Source organism: Peromyscus leucopus, chromosome 7 (assembly GCF_004664715.2).
Source record: "Peromyscus leucopus breed LL Stock chromosome 7, UCI_PerLeu_2.1, whole genome shotgun sequence".
NCBI lineage: Eukaryota > Metazoa > Chordata > Mammalia > Rodentia > Cricetidae > Peromyscus > Peromyscus leucopus.
The window spans coordinates 118,270,336-118,289,190 of NC_051069.1; the positions used below are offsets into that span (position 1 = coordinate 118,270,336).

At 53.0% G+C, this 18,855-nt stretch overlaps 1 protein-coding gene and 1 non-coding gene across 3 annotated transcripts in view; both read left to right on the forward strand.

Annotated features, from left to right (window-relative positions):
- Positions 1 to 1,242: 1,242 nt before the first annotated feature.
- Sh3bp2 (SH3 domain binding protein 2) overlaps positions 1,243 to 18,855 on the forward strand; it is a 39,464-nt gene continuing 21,851 nt past the window's right edge. Inside the window, exon 1 of one of the 2 annotated variants that reach the window (XM_028870803.2) lies at positions 1,243 to 1,350. The gene's annotated coding sequence lies outside the window, so the exon portion shown is untranslated. Of the gene's footprint in view, positions 1,611 to 18,855 lie in introns of both variants that reach the window. The other variant, XM_037208171.1, reaches the window with a different exon arrangement.
- Positions 6,362 to 6,518, forward strand: LOC114694118. Its single transcript, XR_003734650.1, has one exon. It is a non-coding gene; the product is annotated as a U1 spliceosomal RNA (small nuclear RNA).

An 18,855-nucleotide genomic window follows, 5' to 3' on the forward strand; every position in this document is an offset into this window, starting at 1 on the left:
AAGCTTCTCCCAAGTCCCTTATTGCCTCCATTCCCAAGCTCCAGGCTTTTTGGTATTTTCCTAGTGGGCACCAATCTCTCTATATTTGGTCTCGATTCTTGGCCATCAAATTTTCTGGCCTCTGCCACTTCCCTTACACCCAATTAACCTCTCTGGCTGCAAGGATGCCTCACATCAAAGAGCTAAACAGAGGCGCTGAGCAGCCCTGGAACAGGTGGGCAGAGACATGACCCACACTTGTGCAACTACAAAGCGCCCCCCAAACAGTCTGGATGTTCCCGAGTCCCTCCAGTAGCTCCGAATGAATCACTCATACTCAGCCCCTCCATCCTCAGCCTGGTGGAGTGCGTGTCTCTGCAGCTACTGGGTTCCCCACCACCACCTGGGTAGCTCCCTTTGGCCCCCAGCCAGGGCCTGCCCTTCCTTGGACCATAGCCTCCTGAATCTGGGACCTGGAGTCAATCCACGTGGGGATAAGTCCTGCCTGATCCCCAAGCAGTGAGCCTTCTCTTTGGAAGGTTCCACTTTTCTAAAGTTCTGCTAGTCTGGCTTCAGGCTCACACATCCCTGCCTGGCCCCAGGGCTCCCTCAGGAAGTCGTCATCTCCTAGGAAGTCACCCATCTCCAGGTCCCTGCCCCTTAAAAATGGGGTCCTCCAGGTCTACAGATGGGCTTAGTCAAAGAAAGGCCTTAGTGGCTGTTCACAGGGAGCCCAGGGAATTCTGTGTCCTTGGCTTCAGCACTGGACCCCAGCACTGGCCTCCAGCCCTTGTCGTAGAGGCAGCAGTAGCCTAAAAGTCCCCAGCAAGACTTCAGAGGTTCCCAGCAAACGTTCCCTACCTGGTGTCTAGATTTGAGTCAGACCCACCCAGCAGGTGGGTGGAGCCAGCAGACAGATGCTGCTCCCATAGAGAGAAACTAGATATTTCAGATATTTCCTCCAAGGAGGCCACCAGATAGAAGGTGTGTGTGTGTGTGTGTGTGTGTGTGTGTGTGTGTGTGTGTGTGTGTGTGTGTGTTCGCGTGCACGCCTGCGCGAATCTGCCAAGATCTTGTGAGCACCTACCGTTTGCTGGTTACAAACCCTGCATCTTAGTCCACCAACCAATCTCCCATCAACGAGAATGGTTACCCTGCGCTATGGTACGTTGCCAGAGCAGGGCTGGGGCGGGCTGAAAGGGCGAGGGCGGGACCTGAACCTGGGAGGCGGGGCCAACTCGGAGGCGGGGCCAACTCGGAGGCGGGGCCTGCGCCGGAGCGCTTGGCTACCCGCCCAGCCCGCAGCAAAGCTGGGCAGCAGAGCAGGGATCCGCCTCCCGGACGAAGGGTCTGTGGGCTGGGAACCGGCGGGTAAGGCACTGCATGGGTCTCGGGACGGGACGTGGACATGTGTGGCACAGTGGTTTCTGAGATCTGCCTGGGTCCTTTGAACCTGTGTTCCGCCGTGGGGTGGGAGTGGGGTTCATAGGGCGGAGCGGCTGCATTCTGGACTTGGATCTCGGCGGTCAGTCCAGGAGGTGAGGTGGTGCTTCGCGTGTATCCTGTGTCCCTCCGGCGCCTCTGGCACCCGCTACAGGGCCCATCTAGAGGGGCTTCCAAAGACTGAGAAGGTGAGTTTCTTCCATTCCCTCCAGGTAATCCAAACTTGCCTTCCTTCAGAGGCTTCACGAAGCTTGAGCGCAAAGCCACCTGTTAGAGCTGATTCACACTGACTGACGCATGAGTGACTGGGTGTGGGGAAATTTGCAGATCCTGAGGAAGACAGAGTCTCTGAGAGGATAGAAGAGTGGTCGAAAGTTGTAGGTTAGCTGACATGTGGGTCTCCACCTCCACCCTGCAGCCCACCCTTTCTGTGGCTCTGGGCTGTGGCTGTTGAGAGCCCTGTTGGAGTCTCTTCTCTCTGCCCCCTCTCATGACCCTGAGCACCTGCTGTTTCCTCTCGGCCCGTCTGTTTGTTCATTCCTCGACAGTGGTGGTTCTGTGCCTCTTAGACAGGTGACCCCAGTAAGCAGTCCTGAGACACCTCCCTGGCCCCAGGCACTGTGTGGGACCTCAGGGATTACTACATGTGACTGTTACGGATACTACATCCTACTTGAAGGGGCTCTGGAAATGTCACCCGCTGAGTCAATGGTGAAATGCACAGGATTGTTTCACAACAGAATGGGTCCAGGGGTTAGGTCCTGGGCTGGGAGCAGGAATGGGTTCAGGTCAGGCCTGTACCAACTCTGTGTGACCTAGGTGAGTGCCTGCCCTCACTGGCTTAGGTCCCTTTGGACCGGAAGAGGAGCTGGGCTGTGTTCTTTCCCTGACAGGGAAGCCTAACCCAGGACCCCAGATCCAGCTCTCCACTCCTGGATTCTGGGAGTGACTCCACAGAGATGAGACACACAGGTCTGTCCACCTCCTTTCTCACGGCCCCTTCTGGCTCTCTGGGACCTGGCTCTGGGTTCTGGATGGAGACAGACCCTGGCAGAGGGGACAAACTAAAAGGGTAGACAAGAACTGATGGGCAAAGCCCTCGGGCAGGAGGGAGTACAAAGGGAGTCTAGCCTTTGGGGATGTCCCCCTACAGAGTTATATATACAGAAGCCCACTCAGGAGGCTGGGCTAAGAGAGACAGAGAGAAGGAAGGCAGACTCCAGAACTGCCTTGGCGCTTCCTGTTCACATGGATAGAGGAAGTGGTGTGCTGGGTCAGCCCCCAGAATCTCTTTGCCCCCATATGGATACATGTGCACATGTAGGCCCACGGATAGGAAGCCCAGGGGGTTCAGAGAGTCAAAATGACCTGCTTTAGTCATAGAGGGGCAGAAGGAAGAACATAAACTCAGACTGGGGGCCTGGGTTCAAATCCAGCTACACGATATTCGTCAGGCGTTTCCTGCTGCTGCTCCTCCGTTACACGTCGGTCACAGGATCGGGAACCACTTTCTACCCAAGGGTGGTGATGAGTGCCCACGGTCTGCTAGTGGTGGGGAGCTGATACGCAGATACTGACAGTGCTTCCTCTGTGTGCCCTGGGCACACAGGGACCTTGAGCCATTTCTGCTTGTGGTTGAGGTTGAACTAGGCCAGGCCTGGAGAGGCCTGGGGCAAAGGGCAGGTTTCCAGGTTCCTGCCTGCGTTGGTCTTGTGGGCAAACACCTGTGTCTACAAGGACGGACTAGTACAGGTTCTGTCCTCAAAGCTCCATTATGAGGGACCGAGGATCAAAGGTTCTGGAAGGCCTTGCCCTCCTACCATCGCCTGGCTGGTTCATGTCCTTGGTATTCCCTGGGCACAGACATGTATGGCTCTTTTCTAACCTTGCTTGGCAAGGTTAGAAGGGGAAGTAGGCAGCCTGGCAGAGGGGATGGGGAACTATTGGGTAGGGACAGACAGGCCAGGGAGGGTCATTGACCTAAGTGCCCTGTGTATGCCGGGGGGGGGGGGGGGGGGTGGTAAAAACATGGAGGAGTCCGGAGAGCAGGAAAAAGTGCTCTTCAAACCCGAGAGACCTCCTCTGAGAGTAAAGTGCCTCAGTGGCCTCTGGAGTCCTCCAGGGGACATTTCAGGACTGGAGATAGTCCCGTGTGTGGGGTACCGAGGAGCTGTGGAAAACTCCAGGCTCACCTTCCACCTCCCTCACTGCCCCTCAGGCAGTGCTTAGTGGGCAGTAGAGACGAAGCCCAGAAAAATGCTGCTGCCTCCTGCCATGACTCAGGGCCCTGGGCCTCCCAGGCAAATTATACTTCCGTTTTTATTTAATGATTGATTTATTTTATGTGCATTGGTGTTTTGCCTGCATGCATGTCTGTGTGAGGATGTCAGATCCCCTGGAACTGGAGTTGCAGACAGACTTGAGCTGCCCTGTGGGTGCTGGGAATTGAACCCAAGTCCTCTGGAAGAGCAGCCAATGCTCTTAACCTCTGAGCCATCTCTCCAGCCCCAAATTCTACCTCTCAACTCTTAACTTTTCTGTTCTGTAAAGCAAAGTGCAGGTGCAGCCACGTGGCTGGACTTGGACTCAATGTCAGTCCCCCCTCCACCCACCCATGAACCCCAGGGACAATAGGAATGAAACAGAAAGCCAGCTGGGCTTCAGGATGAGGGGCATCATGGGCACCCAGATGCCATCCCATCTAATTTTTTCTTTGTCTCCAACACTCTGACTTCTGAGGTTCCAGCACCAAGTGTTTGGATTTTCTGTTGCTCCATGGATCCAGAGGCGACTCCTTGGTCCACATGATCTGGCTATGGAGGGTTCCAGGCACACCTGAATGATTTTTGCAAGCTGGCCTCCAGGAACAGTGTTAGCTTGACCAGTTAGGGCAGTCGCCTGAGGAGGCCAGTAGGCCTTAAGGGTTAACAGGCACCCTTGTGGCATACACTCCCATGCCCAAGGGCCAAACTCTGATTCCGAGAACTGCTGCCTGCTTCCCTGTGAATCACGTTTACTGCACGCCCACTGGGCATGGTAGAATGGCCCACAGCCTGCTTTAGGAGTCTGAGATGGGTGCAGGGTGTCTGCCTGCCTGAGCCTGCAGGAGGGGGTGTGGTCCTTGGCCTGGGATCTGCTAGCTTAGTGGTATGCATGCCATGACCAGAGCTGGGCTCCCTCATGACCCCGGGCTGAGCTAGCTCAGGCTGCTTTCCTGGGGTTTTCAGAGCAGAGGCTGAACATGAAAGGCGCAGAGCTTGTCACGAGAACCAAGACAGAGCCATGTTCCAGGCCTCATCCAGTTTGTGTTTTGGGGGCTTCAGCACCTTCCCTGTGAAATGGGATCAGATCAGGATTAGCTCATGGGATCACTAGGACGTGTAAATGAGAACTTCAAGTGCTGCAGGCCTCTGAGAGGCCTTCTCTAGTCAGTATCCTCAAGCCTGAGCTGGGGATTCATGCTCTTGTTCCTGAAGAGACAACAGGTCTATTTGGGGGGTTTCTCCAGCCTGGGCCTCAGGGTATTATTATAATCGGTTCTGTAGTATTAGAAAGACACCTGTCCCTGACCAGGTAGTGGTGGCACATGCCATTGATCCCAGCACTCAGGAGGTAGAGGCAGACGAATCTCTGAGTTTGAGGCTAGCCTGGTCTATAGAGCGAGACAGGATAGCCAGGGCTACATGTAGAAACCCTATCTTGAAAAACCAGAAAAAAAAAAAAAAAAAGAACACCTGTCTCCATACCCTGGGCTTCCTACTATATTATAGGAATTCATTGGGACCTGGATGGAAATCTGGGAATTGCCACTCCATCCTGTTCCCTGCCTCTACGAGATTGGCAGACTCCGTTTCAGAAGGCTGCTTGCTTATCTGGACCAGTATGCCTCCCACACACATGCAGTATGCTCTGTGTACAAGGCCCAAAGCCAAGCCTGGGCCATAGGAGTGGTCAGGCCCACGGGGGTGAGGACAAGGATTGCTGGGAGAAGCAGTAACTCAGTGTCTGGCCCACCCCACCATACCCTCTGAGAAGGAAGTTTTGTTAGACATAATTATGTGGATTAGTGATCAGGGGGCCCCCTTTGGCTGCCTTGTACCCTACCCTACTCCTGAGCTGTGTGCCTCCTCTTAACTGTATACACTGTGACCTATCTGTCCACCCCCCACCCCCCACCTGCCTACTCCCCCCCCCTCAGGAACTCTTGCAACAAGGGACTCTGAGTGTTGGCCTCAAAGGGAGAGGGGCAGGGCCACCCTGAGCAGGGAAGTTCCTGCAGGCTGGGTGGGTTGGGCAGCTACTGGCAGTGATGGTGGAGGATTCCACCAGGTTCTTTGAAGTTGTCTGCCGCTCTCCTCACCTGCATTTAACTCTCCATTGAGCACCAGAGACAAACAGGGCCCTGTCATCCTGGAAGCTGCGCTGCCTGGGCTGGCAGAGTTTCCACTCAGACAACAGTGGGTTCTTGTGCTGGGGCCTCTCGTGAAGCTCTCTAGGTTTCTGTCACAGCCCCTCCCATGGCCATTATCACTCAGCATCAGGGACCCAGCCACTCCTAAGCCTGGTCTCATTGGCTTCAGCAGCAGCAGGGCAAGTAAGGAGACAGGGAATTCCTTCCTTCCTTCCTTCCTTCCTTCCTTCCTTCCTTCCTTTCTTTCTTTCTTTCTTTTTCTTTCAAGACAGGGTTTCTGCCTGTAGCCTTTGCTGTCCTAGAACTCACTCTGTAGCCCAGGCTGGCCTTGAACTCACAGAGGTCCACCTGTCTCTGCCTCCAAGGGCTGGGATTAAAGGCATGCGCCACTACACTACTGTCCGGCTTGACAGGGAGTTCTTTTCTGGTAGGAAGAGTGGTTGCCAAGCTCTGGGCAACCATGTGGCCCCGTCCTAAACTGAAACAGTGCCCTTCTCTGTGACTGCTCCCGTTGAAAGACACACATTGACATTACCGGGCAGGGGAGATACTATGATCACAAAGGTGTTTTTTTCCCAGGGCAACGCTCGTCCATTGTACTTTGGATGTGCTGACCTCTGTGACTTCCCCAAATGCAGGGACTTCAGAATTTGTGGTAGTGGGGGACCATGTTCATGCTCTCCCATTAAAAAGAAGAAGAAAAAGATGTACTTTGAGGCCAACATTGGGGTCAGCCTGATGTCACCTAAGCTGCCTGCCAGAGGGTTCTGAGGTGCTGAATGCCAAGAGCCGGCACCTGTAAGAGGTCCCAGCAGAAGGTGAAATTTGTAGCCATTAGGGGAGTGGGAAGAGTTGGCATCTGGAAAAGCTAGCCTGGAGGCCTGAGCTGGCAGATGTGGGGAGCACAGCCCTGGAGCACAGTGCCAGGCACTGAGCAGGAAGAGGCACACAGCAGGAACAGCACTTGGGCCCTGTCTGCTCTTCCCCTCCTGTTTGAATCCAGAAAGGGGAGCCGAGTTCAGTGACTGACATTGACCCTTTTTCCCCCTCATGGCTAGGCAAACAGTGTTGGGGGTCTGGGCCTGGCAGGCAGGTCCAAGGCCAACTGTGTGAGTCTGACCATGGCAGAGCAAGGGACTGAGTCCCCTGCTGCCATTACCTTCTTTGTCAGAAATCTCTAGGAACCCAGAAATGGCTTCCTGGGGCTGGGTTGGTTCAGATAGTTTCTATCAGATGGTGCTGTGTGAACTGGATGTCCTTTACACTCTCTGTATAGGTCATAAACATATAGACATAAAATGTCTAGCCTCATGGGGTATGTGACGGGATTGGGATACATGAGTGACCCAATGGGAACTAGATCTATGTAGGGCCCGAGGACCTCCCTAGTTGGCGTCAGTCTGTCCAGGGCTCCCCACTGACAAGAGCTAGCAGTTCTAAGAGTTAGGCCTTGGCTTGAAGCTGGAGTTTCCACTGCCTTGTGACCCGCACCCCCCTGCCTCAGGACTTTATATCGTACTTCTGGCTGGCCACCCTTCCTGGTGAATTCCTGCCCAATCTTCTTATAGCTTGTCTGTCCAATTCTACTAGTGGAGTGAGTGTGCAGCTCCGGGGAACCCCATTCCGGCTGCTGAGCCTAGCACATGCCAAGCGGGGACTTCTGTAGAGAAGGACTGCTCCAGGGTGGAGTCCAGGGCAGGAGCCATCTGGAATGGCCTGCCTTCTGGACTTCTCCAGAGCTGAGCCTCTTCCCTTTAGACCCAAGGCTATAGCTGCCCTAGGAAGTGGGGCCTGGCCTGAGGTGCATGCTCTAACTAGAGGGCCTGGCCCTGCTTTTGCCTGCTGTGGGTCTGCTGTTGGGTCCACTAGACAGAGCTCAGCCCTGAGTCCCCCAGCTCACTGCTCAGATTCAGGACAGTTCAATCTCTGGCACCAACCTTCCCATTTTCTCAAAGATGTCACCAGGAGGGTGAAGTGCTGTGGTTGGTGGTGGCTGTGCCCACTCCGGAGACAGGAAGTTGCCTGAGGAGGAAGAGGGTTAAGAAAGGACATTCCCCTGCCCCCACCTCTGGGCCCTGGCTCAGACATCCCTTCCACAACCAGGGTTCTTTCTGCTGGGCAGCAAGGGGGCAGCCATTCTTGGACTGGGGTCCAGAGAGACGGGAAGAGATCCACTCCAGGCCCAGGCCTCAGCCCACTGAAGACCCCCAAGAATGAATGGTACATGAGGTACCCTGTGGAGTGGGAGCAGGAAAAGATTGCTGGTCAGAGGTGGAAGAAAGGAATGGTACTGGCCGACGTGGGTCCTGTGAGCACTGAGGTTGTGTTTTGTGATTTTTCTATGTGTGTATGTTTGTTTACGGGTGTCTATGTTTTTGTAGGGGGGAATTCATGTGTCCATATGTGTGCATGCATGTGGTGGCCCAAGGTTGATGTTGGGTGTTTTCCTTTATCTTTTTCTACCTTATTCTTTGAGACAGAGTCTCTCACTGAACCTGGAACTTTCCAATTTGACTAAATTGACTGGTTAACAGGCCCCTGTAATCCTCCTGTCTCTGACCACCCTCCAGGATGGCATCACAAATGTGCGCCGCCTCACCCAGTTTTTGATGTGGGTGACTGAAGATCTGAACTCACGCTCTCATGCTTGTGTGGAAAGTGCTTTACTGACTGAGCCTGCCCTCAGTGCTTTGGTTTGTGATTTTAAGGATCACTCAGAGCTGGGCATGACATACCTCTAGTCCTAGCACTTGGAAGGCAGAATGGCTACGCGCTTGAGACTCATCTGGCTTACAGAGCAGGTTGTAGATTAGCTGAGGCTACGTAGTGAGACCCTGTCTCAGAAGACTGGGAGAAAAAAAACCCACTTCGGGGTCTGGAGACCATCCCAATATCCCCACTCTACGGCAGCGTCCTCTGAGGAGCTGGGTGAGGAGTCTGACTGTTAAGTGAAAAAACAGGCCTTCGGAGGCCCATGGACAGGTGAGATGTCATGTGACTAGGGAGGGTAAAGCTCCACAGAGGGAGCCTCGGCTAGGGAGCAAACCTGGAGAGAGCTGGGTCTAGTGGTTCAGGTTCTGCCCAGCCCAGCCCTCTCCCCACACGGCCCAGGCCAGGGCTCTCTTTGCTGATGATGGCAGCTGTCTCTCTTGGGAGGGAGAAGCCAGACTTGACGTCCTGAGGCTGGGTCTGTGGCACTGACAGAGCTGTCCTGCAGCCCCTACGGACAGTCTGTAGCCGGGAAGAGAGGCTGACCCATAGCAGCATAGACCTGGGCTCTGCGGACCACCAGAAGCCACCTTACTTCTGGGAGGCCGGGGGTGGGGGTGACACAGCCAGGCACAGCCACATTGGGGGTGGAAACAGGGAGCCCGTGAAGGTGGGAGAGCACAGGACTCAGGGTTAACATGGATCTGAAGCTATGGTGGTCAAGGATTCAGCCTGGACAAGTCTCCCTTTGGAAGGAGGGTTGGGCTTGGAGAACCAGACTCAGGGGACAATGGGAGCATAAATGCCACAGGAGGCCCTCCATCTTCAGAAGCCTCCCCACCTCCTGCTGCCCGAGGATCTTGAGGGGCCGGGATGTCAGAGTACTGGATAAAGACCTTGAGCCCTGAGGCCAAGCCCAGTCACATTTAACAGCTGCCTTGTGCTGTCACTGAGGCAGGCTGTCTAGAGGCAGGAGAGGGTGGGGTGTAGGAGGCCTGGCCTTGTAAGGAGAAATGGTAGGGCCATTGGATGTGTAGAGAAAAGGAGATCCTCCTCCTCCCCCTTGACAGGCCTCTTCTGACTGTCAAAAACTAGACCAAACTGCTGAGAGGAAGCCAGGTCTGGGTCCCTTTCCCACCCACAAAGGCTCACGGCCAGACCCTTGTCCTCACTGGGCCTCCAAACAATGGGGTAGTGTGAGGGTGCCTGGGAATGTCTAGGTCAGCTGGGCCCATGCTGAAGGGTGAGGACAGGAGCCAGCAATAGGCTGTGAGTCATGGTGTCCACCACCAGGCCTTTGAGGCCCTGGGTTACCAGCTGAGGAGGAACAGGCAGTTCTCAGTTCCGCAAGCCAGGGTCCGGCCTGCACCTCCTTCCTGCTTTTGGTCCCTCTCTGCAGCGATTCCTGTGTGTCCTCTAGTCCCTTCCCTCTGTCCCGTCTATCTCTCTCTGACTGTCCAGTCTGAGACCTAGATCTGGCTACCGCAGCTCCTCACAGCCTCTTGCCCACTGAGACCCCAGCAGAGGGCCTGGACCATCACCTGTGCTACCTTTGATGTGTGGTTGACCCCACGAGGAACCCAAGGAGAGGGTAAGGTGTTACTTTAAAAGGAATCCTAAAAAGTACTAAGGGGTAGCCTGCTGCAGAGATGCACACCTATTGTCTCAACCACTAGGGAGGATCGAGTTCAGGGCCACCTGGGCACCATAGCAAGATTTTGCACCACAAGAAGAGGGTTTGGAGGTATAGATGAGTGGTGGAACACTTGCCTGTCATGTGTGTGTATGAGGAACCACACTACCATAGAGAACAAACAGCAAAGACTTAGGAATAAAAAGTGGTAAAAATCCAAGAGTCTACCGAGTAAAATAAACTCAGAGAATAAAAATTAAGCAACAGCACCAAACAATTTGGACCAGCTTAAAAGTAGTAATATTTGGGGGTGGGGAAGGGGAGAGATCCAATGGATTAAGACAGACCCGAAGGTACCATGTGGAGAGTGTGCAGAGGAAGGACTGGTCTGCTGATGCAGCCTGAATGGGCCCTGCCTGTGGCAGGGTGGACAGGGGCCAGAATAACCACAGGAACCCATAGGGTACAGAGATGCTAAGAATGAGGGTCAGGCCTGGTAACCCTGGGTCCTGGAACTCACCAGGGCAAAGTCCTGGAAAGTGTCCAGGCTGAGCAGACCCAAGAAGCTTATTGATTTTGTGTTGGCCGAGGAGGCCAAGATGATGTGAAAAATACCCAAGTGTTGAGTAATAGATGATGGAGCAGGCCAAGGCCACTCGCAGGCACAGGGGTCAGGGCTGGTGTCTCTGGAGGCCTATCCTGGGGGACCCTAACAGATAGATACAGTGGGAGGTCTGGTATGGCGGCTCCAGACCAGGACACTTCAGGTGCTCACTCAGTGTGCCAAGGCTGACCCTTGACCTCTGCCCATGGCTCTGGCATGAAGCAATGGGGGTGGATCTCTGCCTGTCTTCCTCACTTCATCCCCCCACCCCCAGGATGAACTCCATGACCACACACAATATGCCCAGTGTATTCTCTCACTGTCTCTGTGCCCTGTGCTGGGAATTGGAGCTCTGCAGGGTACCCTCACCCCAAGGACTCTGGCACTGGTCCTGGGCCAAGTGCCTGTGACGAAGTCTTTGTGAGCCGTTTGGTTTGGTCCTCAGCGGACCATTCTCAACAAGCCCACATCTCAGGAAGAGAAGTGCCTTGCATCAGCACCAAGGGACAAAGATGGGACTGGAGCATAGGTCTGCTTGGTGCCTAGACCCCGGTGCTTAGACCCTGTCTGCCTCAGCCAAGTACTGTGTCCCAAGCATGGCACTTCTGTCTTGCATGTCCGAAGGTGTGTGCACCTTCTCTTGTCCTGACCCTGAGGCCTTTGCACAAGTTTTCCTCTATCCGAGACACCGTCTGTGTAATCCTCTTGCTTGGCTAACTCACATGAAAGATTGCTTCCTGGTGCTGGCTAGTGTGTCACTGCGTCTGGTGGAATGGATGTCACAAGGATGTGAGTCAGAGGAGGCTACTTCCACGGATTATTAATAGGCAGCCCCAGAGAGAGAATGATGCCAGCCTGGATCCCGGGGTTCAAGGTGTGGGGTTTGCCCATAAACAGTGGTGCTCACAGTCACACTGAGGATGAGAGATGGGGACTTGATCTCTTCAGGATCACCTGTCTTTGCTTCACCGTGACTGTGGTGAAGCCTGCACCCTCTGTGCTGAGCCGGACAGCTCCTGGGCCTTCTCAGTTCTTGAGGAGGAAACTGAGGCCTGGAGCTCTGCTTCTTTGCCAGAGTCTTCTGGTATGACCATCAGGTCCCTGGCCTCCTATCCAGAGCCCTGCCTTGTCTACAGAGACTGGAACCCAGCACTGCTGTCCTCACAGTGGGTGGACTTTCTGCCTAGCTGGGCCCTGGGGCCACTCTGAACAAAGCTTAGCAAGAAATGTCTTCTAGGGCCCTGGGAATGTGAGGCTTTCAGGCTACCTCAGTGTCTCCATGAAGAGGACAGAATATTAACTGTGGCACAGGTGACTGTGAGCTACCAAGTTAATAGCCTCGGCTATTCATAGAAAGATTCCTGGGCCTCCTCATTCCAGCTGTAGGCAGAATCCTCTCTGTATTCCTGACCCCCATGCCTTGGCCTCGTCTTGTGCTATGATGTAGGTGTCCCCAGGAGGGGCTGGTGGGTGGGAGCTCTGTCCTCTCAGCTGCTGGGTGTTGGATGGGGTAGTATAGGGCAGGTACTAGGTAACATGGGAAGGGGCTGTACGCTTTGTGGCTGATGGCAGTGATGTACTGTAGTCCTATCTCTAGTGTAGGACGGAGTACTAAGAGATCGGTGTGTGGACTGTATACAGTGAGATTCGAAGAGGAGATGGACAGTCAGGTCAGTTCAGACTGTAGGACAATGAGGCGCTGGAATCGATATATGATTTAGTGCGGTATGCGGGAGATTCGATGATGTTCTATGTCCTGGGTGGCCGTTCAGAGGATCGTGCATAGAGAGAGGTTATAAGGCGCAATGGGTATTGGGAATCGTCTGCTGTACGGCCATGCAGGGTAATTGTAGACATTGGAGCGGTTGAGGCTTGTTGATAGGCGCGATAGAAGGTGGTAGATGAGAGTAGGGGTGCATAGAGAGAGTGGTATGTAGTATGGATGAGTACTCTGCTAGATAGATAAATGATGCCTGTTGTGCAGTCAGTTGCTGTATCGTGGTGTGTAGAGGCACTTAGAATGGTGTGGAGAGTTGTGGGTGACTGATAGTGGGGGATGTGGAGGACTTAGTGATAGTATATGTTGAGATGCTTGTGATTCGGAGACGTGAGGGGGGTGTGGGATGGAATAGATGTGAGGGAAAGGGCAGAGAGAGATTTTAGGAGTGGCAGGTGGTGGTAGGCTAGCGTATGAGAGGGGTGATGTAAGTGTCGAGGATAGTGGAGGAGAAGCGGCCAGATTAAGAGATTATTTACATGTGGAAGTTGAAGTGGGAGTAGAGGGATGTGCGCATTTTCAGATCGGGCAGTTAGGCGTGCGTTCGAGCGAAGATGGAAGTTCGTGATAGTGACGGAGACACTGTGAGGGGAAGTGAGAGGCTCCCTGGGGAATTGGGTGCCTGTCATAGATAATTGCATGCACGCTTGGACTTGAATAGAAGGGAAATCGAGGAGATAAGAAGTTGGAGTTTCACCTTGTCGGTGTAGAAGAGCCTCTTTCTCTCTGAGGATGTGATTGAAGGAGTGAGATACAGGCGGGTGAGGACAGATGGGAGTCAAAGATGGCGAAGGTTGGTTTTCGTTTAGGTAATAGTCTTGCGTGAATAGGTGAGTGAGAGATTGAGTGCATTTGATGAGAATGTTAGTTGCATAAGTTTGAGTATGTAGAGAGGCGCTTGCGAAGTAGCGCTGCTATAATAAATATAGAGGGATTTTTGTTTGGTCAGCTGTGATAGAGAGTGGAATGCGTTACTACATAACTGTGATTTGCTTAAACATGTGATAAGAGCGGAGGTTGGATCGGCAAGTGTTATAAGTGTATAATATGATGCAACGCCTGGAGGAAGAGTCGGATCAGTGTGTGAACATTCCGAACCGCATGGGATAGAGTTTGGAACGCGTGCGAGGTGGAGTGGGATCTGGAAATGGAGAGCGCGTTCGAACGAGTGCTGAGGAACACTGTGTACGTAGAGTGCAGTTGGCATTTTGGCATGTCGCAGAGTTAAGAGAGCGATTGAGTATTTCACGTCGTAATGATTATCCTGGTCTGGAAGAGTGACATGTGGTGTTGTGGATGAAGATGAGACTACTAGAAAGGCAGCATCTAGCTTGAGTGCTTGGTGGAACTTCAAACTAACGCACGCGAGGGCACGTTAGGAGGGTAATATAAAATCTGTATCACTCTTTAAGAGACTATTGAGACGCTGGAACATAGCCGCATAGGACATTATGGTTGTAATGTATGCTGGATGGGGGATGGATTAGAGAGGTTCCCTGTGCCAAGAGTGATGGGCTGGCGTAGAGGATATAGTACGTAGATGATGCCGTGTAAGGGTAAGAGAGTAGGGGTATAAAGCACACAGTGGGTCCAGACTTGTGAGATAGGGGTGGACTGAAGATTGTCTTGCAGAAGGGGACGGAGATGGTCCGACTTGGGGCTTAGGAAAGTGGATAGCGGGTAGGTGATAGTTCCTCGTCGTGGTTAGTGTTGGAGGTAGAGCAAGGGTATGTAGGATGTAGGTGTAGTTAGATGTGATCGCATATATCGATTCATTCTGTGTGTGAGGATGTCGGGTATCAGAAGTAACCGGGGCAGTGTGGAATGTAGATGGAGGTGGATGAGAGACTAGTACAGACCGTGTGATGGATGGTTGATTGGAACAAAGTGCCTTGAATGAGGCCTGGGATTCTATTTTAATAAAGCATAGTCTTCGGACGACTTTGCAGTTGGAATTTCGAGTTGTTGGAATGAGATCGGGGCGCTGAGGATGTAATGAGTGTAATAGTCAGTGTAGGGGAATACTGTAGAGACGTGAGATTCCTGGGAGTAGTCGGAGCTCGGATAGGTATAATCTTAGCCGCGTCTTGGGCCGTATAGCAGCTCGTGTGCTAGTGAGGATAGGTACGATTTCACAAGAGAGCGTTGATCTATCGGTCATCCGAAGAGAGGCTGGAAACTGAGACAGAAGTGAAGTTAACAAAGTCTGGGGAAGGGGATGGAGGACGACTCAGAGCGTATTGCTCCGCAGTGCGAATCTGGCTTGTCTATAAAGTATCTGATTCGCAGTGTACGGTGATGGTTAGAAGGATCGCAGGGTGCTACGATGATAGGAGCTTCTGTGGTTGAATTCACGCATTAACGATAGAGGAGTCATAATAATGTAGGCGAATCGCATGATGATCCTCAGGTGTTTTGAAGGCTCTAGTCTGAGTGTCTATCTGAGCTCACGAGTTGACAAGTCTCAGCGGGCGTAGGACTCTGACAGATGCGTTTTATTTAGCGGGCTTGACTACCGCGATTAAGCAGTGGGTCTGTGGATATGTCGGCCAGGAGCTGGCGATTTGGGGAATCGCGGGTGCGTAGGCAAGGGGCTGACAGAAGTGTGGGTGGGGTGCCAAGGAGACTCGGGGAGTGTGTCTTGGGCCTTACGGTCAGGCACTCTGAGGAATAGGGTTGCGTTTTTGATTGTTTGTTTACGCTCTCACTCAGCGCTGATTAAAAAGTAGGCATTGTCGATATTGGTGGTGATGAATGAGAGACGGACGCGGTGGCAGTGTTGAGTGAGTGCTGGAGAAACGACTACTGCCGTGGATGGCTGTCTTGGTCGTGTCGGCAAGGGCAGGAAGATGCATGAGTTGAGTGCTGGCAGTTTCTAGTGGCACTCACGGCGCCAGGCCTAGGCAGTTTCTCGTGAGGAGGACTTTTGGCGGATGTGTTACATTGCTCCGCGCCCAACCGATCCACAGCCTACACGCCACGAGAGCGCTGAAGGGTATGCGTTCTCATGGGAGACTGTTCGCGCGTGGAGATGTGAGGGAAGCGATGAGTGGTCTTGGTAGCATGTCGGGCCGTAGAAGTGTTGCTGCCCCGTGCTCTGGCAGTAGAGGCAGTATAGAGCGTGCTAGGCGGCAAGACCGCGAAGTTTGAGGGGGTGCGCGTCTCCAGAGGCCCTGGGAATCATTTAGCTTCTGAGTAGCCTGAAAGAAGAGTGAGGAAGGCAGCGTGATGGTCAGGATAAGACATGAGTAGACGATGCTAGAGCCGAGAATCTAGAACAGCTCAGGACAACCTTACTGAGATTGAACGAATAATGACTATGGGGTGGATAATGGAAGGATAGATAAAATGGAGACCCGGTAACACACCAGGTACACCAGTAGGTTAGCCGTGATGTAGAGTCTTATTTGGTGGACGAAATGCTGGCGTATTATGTTGCTCGGACAGTAGGATACCCTATGTGATTCGGCCTAGACGCTGGGCTCAGTTAGTAGGTAGGCTATGGCAGTAAGGTCCATGGACGAGGAGGGTATGACCTGCAGTCTAGATCGGCGCATAAGTGAGCTTTGGCGTAAGCATTGCAGAGAAAGGGTGATGGACATAAATTATGAAAGACTTTGTGTGCCGGTATTTAGCTCTGAGTCACACATTCTGGGCTCAGGGATGTGCTAGTTAATAGCTACACTAGATATGTGGCCTTGTGTATAGGCGGTGTTACGGGATTGTAAGATACCTAACAATATCTCCGAGAGTATTTTCTAGCTTACGTAGTTATCATCTGATGGTGTTATTACGGAGTCGATCGATGGTTGCGAAGAGCTCGGAGATCAGGTTCTAGTGTGGGTACCCTGTGTGGCTTTAATTAAGTGGGACTGCAGTCTGAGGACGAGCATGTGGAGGGAGTGATGGGGTCACATTTGGCGAGAGTGGGGGGGAGGGCTGAGCTGCTGATGTGATTCCAGAGAAAAGGCAAGGTCCGAGGTAGTTCTAGCCTTGAAGGAGATGGCTTTCAGTTTCAAAATGTAGGTGTTGGAATGGCTAGCCCTGGGGCAGGAAATGGTGGTCTCACCACATCCCCTGGCCAGGTAGCTGGCTTAGCCATAGCTCTGTAGTTGAAACACTTGATAGAGGCAAAGAAGAGCAAGTCTGGGAGTGAGAGACATACCAAGAGTTTTTGGTGGATTTGGGCCAGGCATGGTCCCACTCACGAGAGCTGTGAGAGGCTTCTGGAGGGATGTGGAATCCAGGGAAGCAAGCTTAGGGTTGCCCCTTTGAGATACATACATGCCGCATTGCAGAGCTAGCCTCTCCCTGACAGGGCGTAGCAGGAAGTGGGTCAGACCAAAGTGAAGGCAGCTGGGCACCATCAAGAACTTGGGCGAGGCTCCATTCAGATTCACTTCCTGGGGCAACACTAATGGAGTCCTATACCCCAGAGAGCTGAAAACAGCAGGGGCTATCCCTCACAGTTCTGGCAGCCACAGGTCCAAAGCCAAGGTAGAAGCCCGGCTGCATTTCTTCACAAGGCTGGGAGAGGGAGCCTTCCTTGTTTGCTGCAGTTACGGGTGTTGGGAGGCCTCACGTCAGTCTCTTGTGTTTACATGGTCTCCTGGGTCATCCTTTTTTAAAAAGGTCTCACTGTGTAACCCTGGCTGGATTCAAACTTTCTATGTACACCAGGCTGGCCTCAAAGTCATAAAGACCCACCTGCCTCTGCCTCCCAAGTGCTAGGATTAGAGGCATGAGCCATCACATCCAGCTCCTCATCTTTTTTTTTTTTTTTTGGTTTTTTCGAGACAGGGTTTCTCTGCGTAGCTTTGCGCCTTTCCTGGAGCTAACTTGGTAGCCCAGGCTGGCCTCGAACTCACAGAGATCCGCCTGGCTCTGCCTCCCGAGTGCTGGGATTAAAGGCGTGCACCACCACTGCCCGGCCAGCTCCTCATCTTAAGGGAGGTTTGCCATTGGCCACTCCAGGATGGGAACCTTAAATGACATGTAAAACCCTCTTCCAACCTAGGTTATGTTTACAGGTTACAGGGATATGGATGTATCCTTGGGAGGGCTGTCATTTAGACTGTTGTACCACATGACCCAGAGGAATACCTTGTCCCCTAGGCCACCTACTCGATTACCCAGGACAGATTTCCCAGGAATCCCAGAAACCCTTCCTCATTGTACAGTGGGCAGAATGGGGCTTGGAAAGGGGAGAGAGCTCCAGGTCATGAAGGGTTGGGTGGGTGGGGCTTAGGCTGCCAGGGGAGTGGTCATAAGCCCTATAGGAGGGGCTGATATGAAGCATCTTATTCTGAGAGATCAAGGTTGCCCATTGGAGGTGATCCCGGCCTTGCCTGGGCTCAGCATGCGTCCCAAGCCTAGAAGATTCTCCTCCTTGCCCTTGGTACACTCAATGCCTGAGCTGTGCCGACAGGTGGTCAGCAGAAACCAGACTGGACACAAGGGTCCTGGGTGCTAGGAGTGGGTTTTAATCCGATACCACTGATCCCTGGCTGTGGGTCAAGTTTGTGCCATCCTGTCTGAATCTTAGGAGAGTACTGATGTCGAAGGGTCAGCCTCCTATGGGGCTTGAGGTACCAGGTCAGGGCCAGCACTTGTGGGCCCTTTAGATCCTTCCTCTGTGTCTTTGTTAAGGTTTTTATTGCTGTGAAAAGATATCATGGCCACATCAACTCTTATAAAGAAAACACTTAATTGGGGTAGCTTGCTTACGGTTTCAGAGGTTCAGTCCATTATCGTCATGACAGGGAGCATGGCGGCATGTCCTGAGCTATGTGACCTCAGCAGGCCCCTTGGATCTAGGCCTCAGTTTCTCCAAGTGCCTTCTCATCTCCCCAGATAGTAAAGAACAGTCATGTTCTCAAAAACATAGCTCAGGACTTCTAGGGGCTGGGATTAGGGGAGGGTTCAAAAGTGGTCTGCCTCTTGTGGAGACTCCTTGTTTGGGCTCTGACTCCCCTATAGACTTACAGGGCGGGGTTTGGGGTTGGAGACCCGGCTGGGGGTCAGGGTGAGTGTGAACCACCACCCACTTCCACCTCCACTGCATTTAGAAGTGTGGGGACAAGAGAACGGGGCATGGGCTTGCTATATGCCTCTCTAGGTTATATCCATCCTCCCCTGTATCTGGTAAGGGGGAGCATATCTTTAGAGAGCTGGCTGGTTCCTGCTTTGTCTCTTGTTGGGATTCAAGAATCTCTACCCTCCTCTCCCTCGGCCCTGGCTACCTTGTTGTTGCGGAGTCTCTGAGCTGCCCCATGAAGTTCATCCTGAGGCCTTCCTAC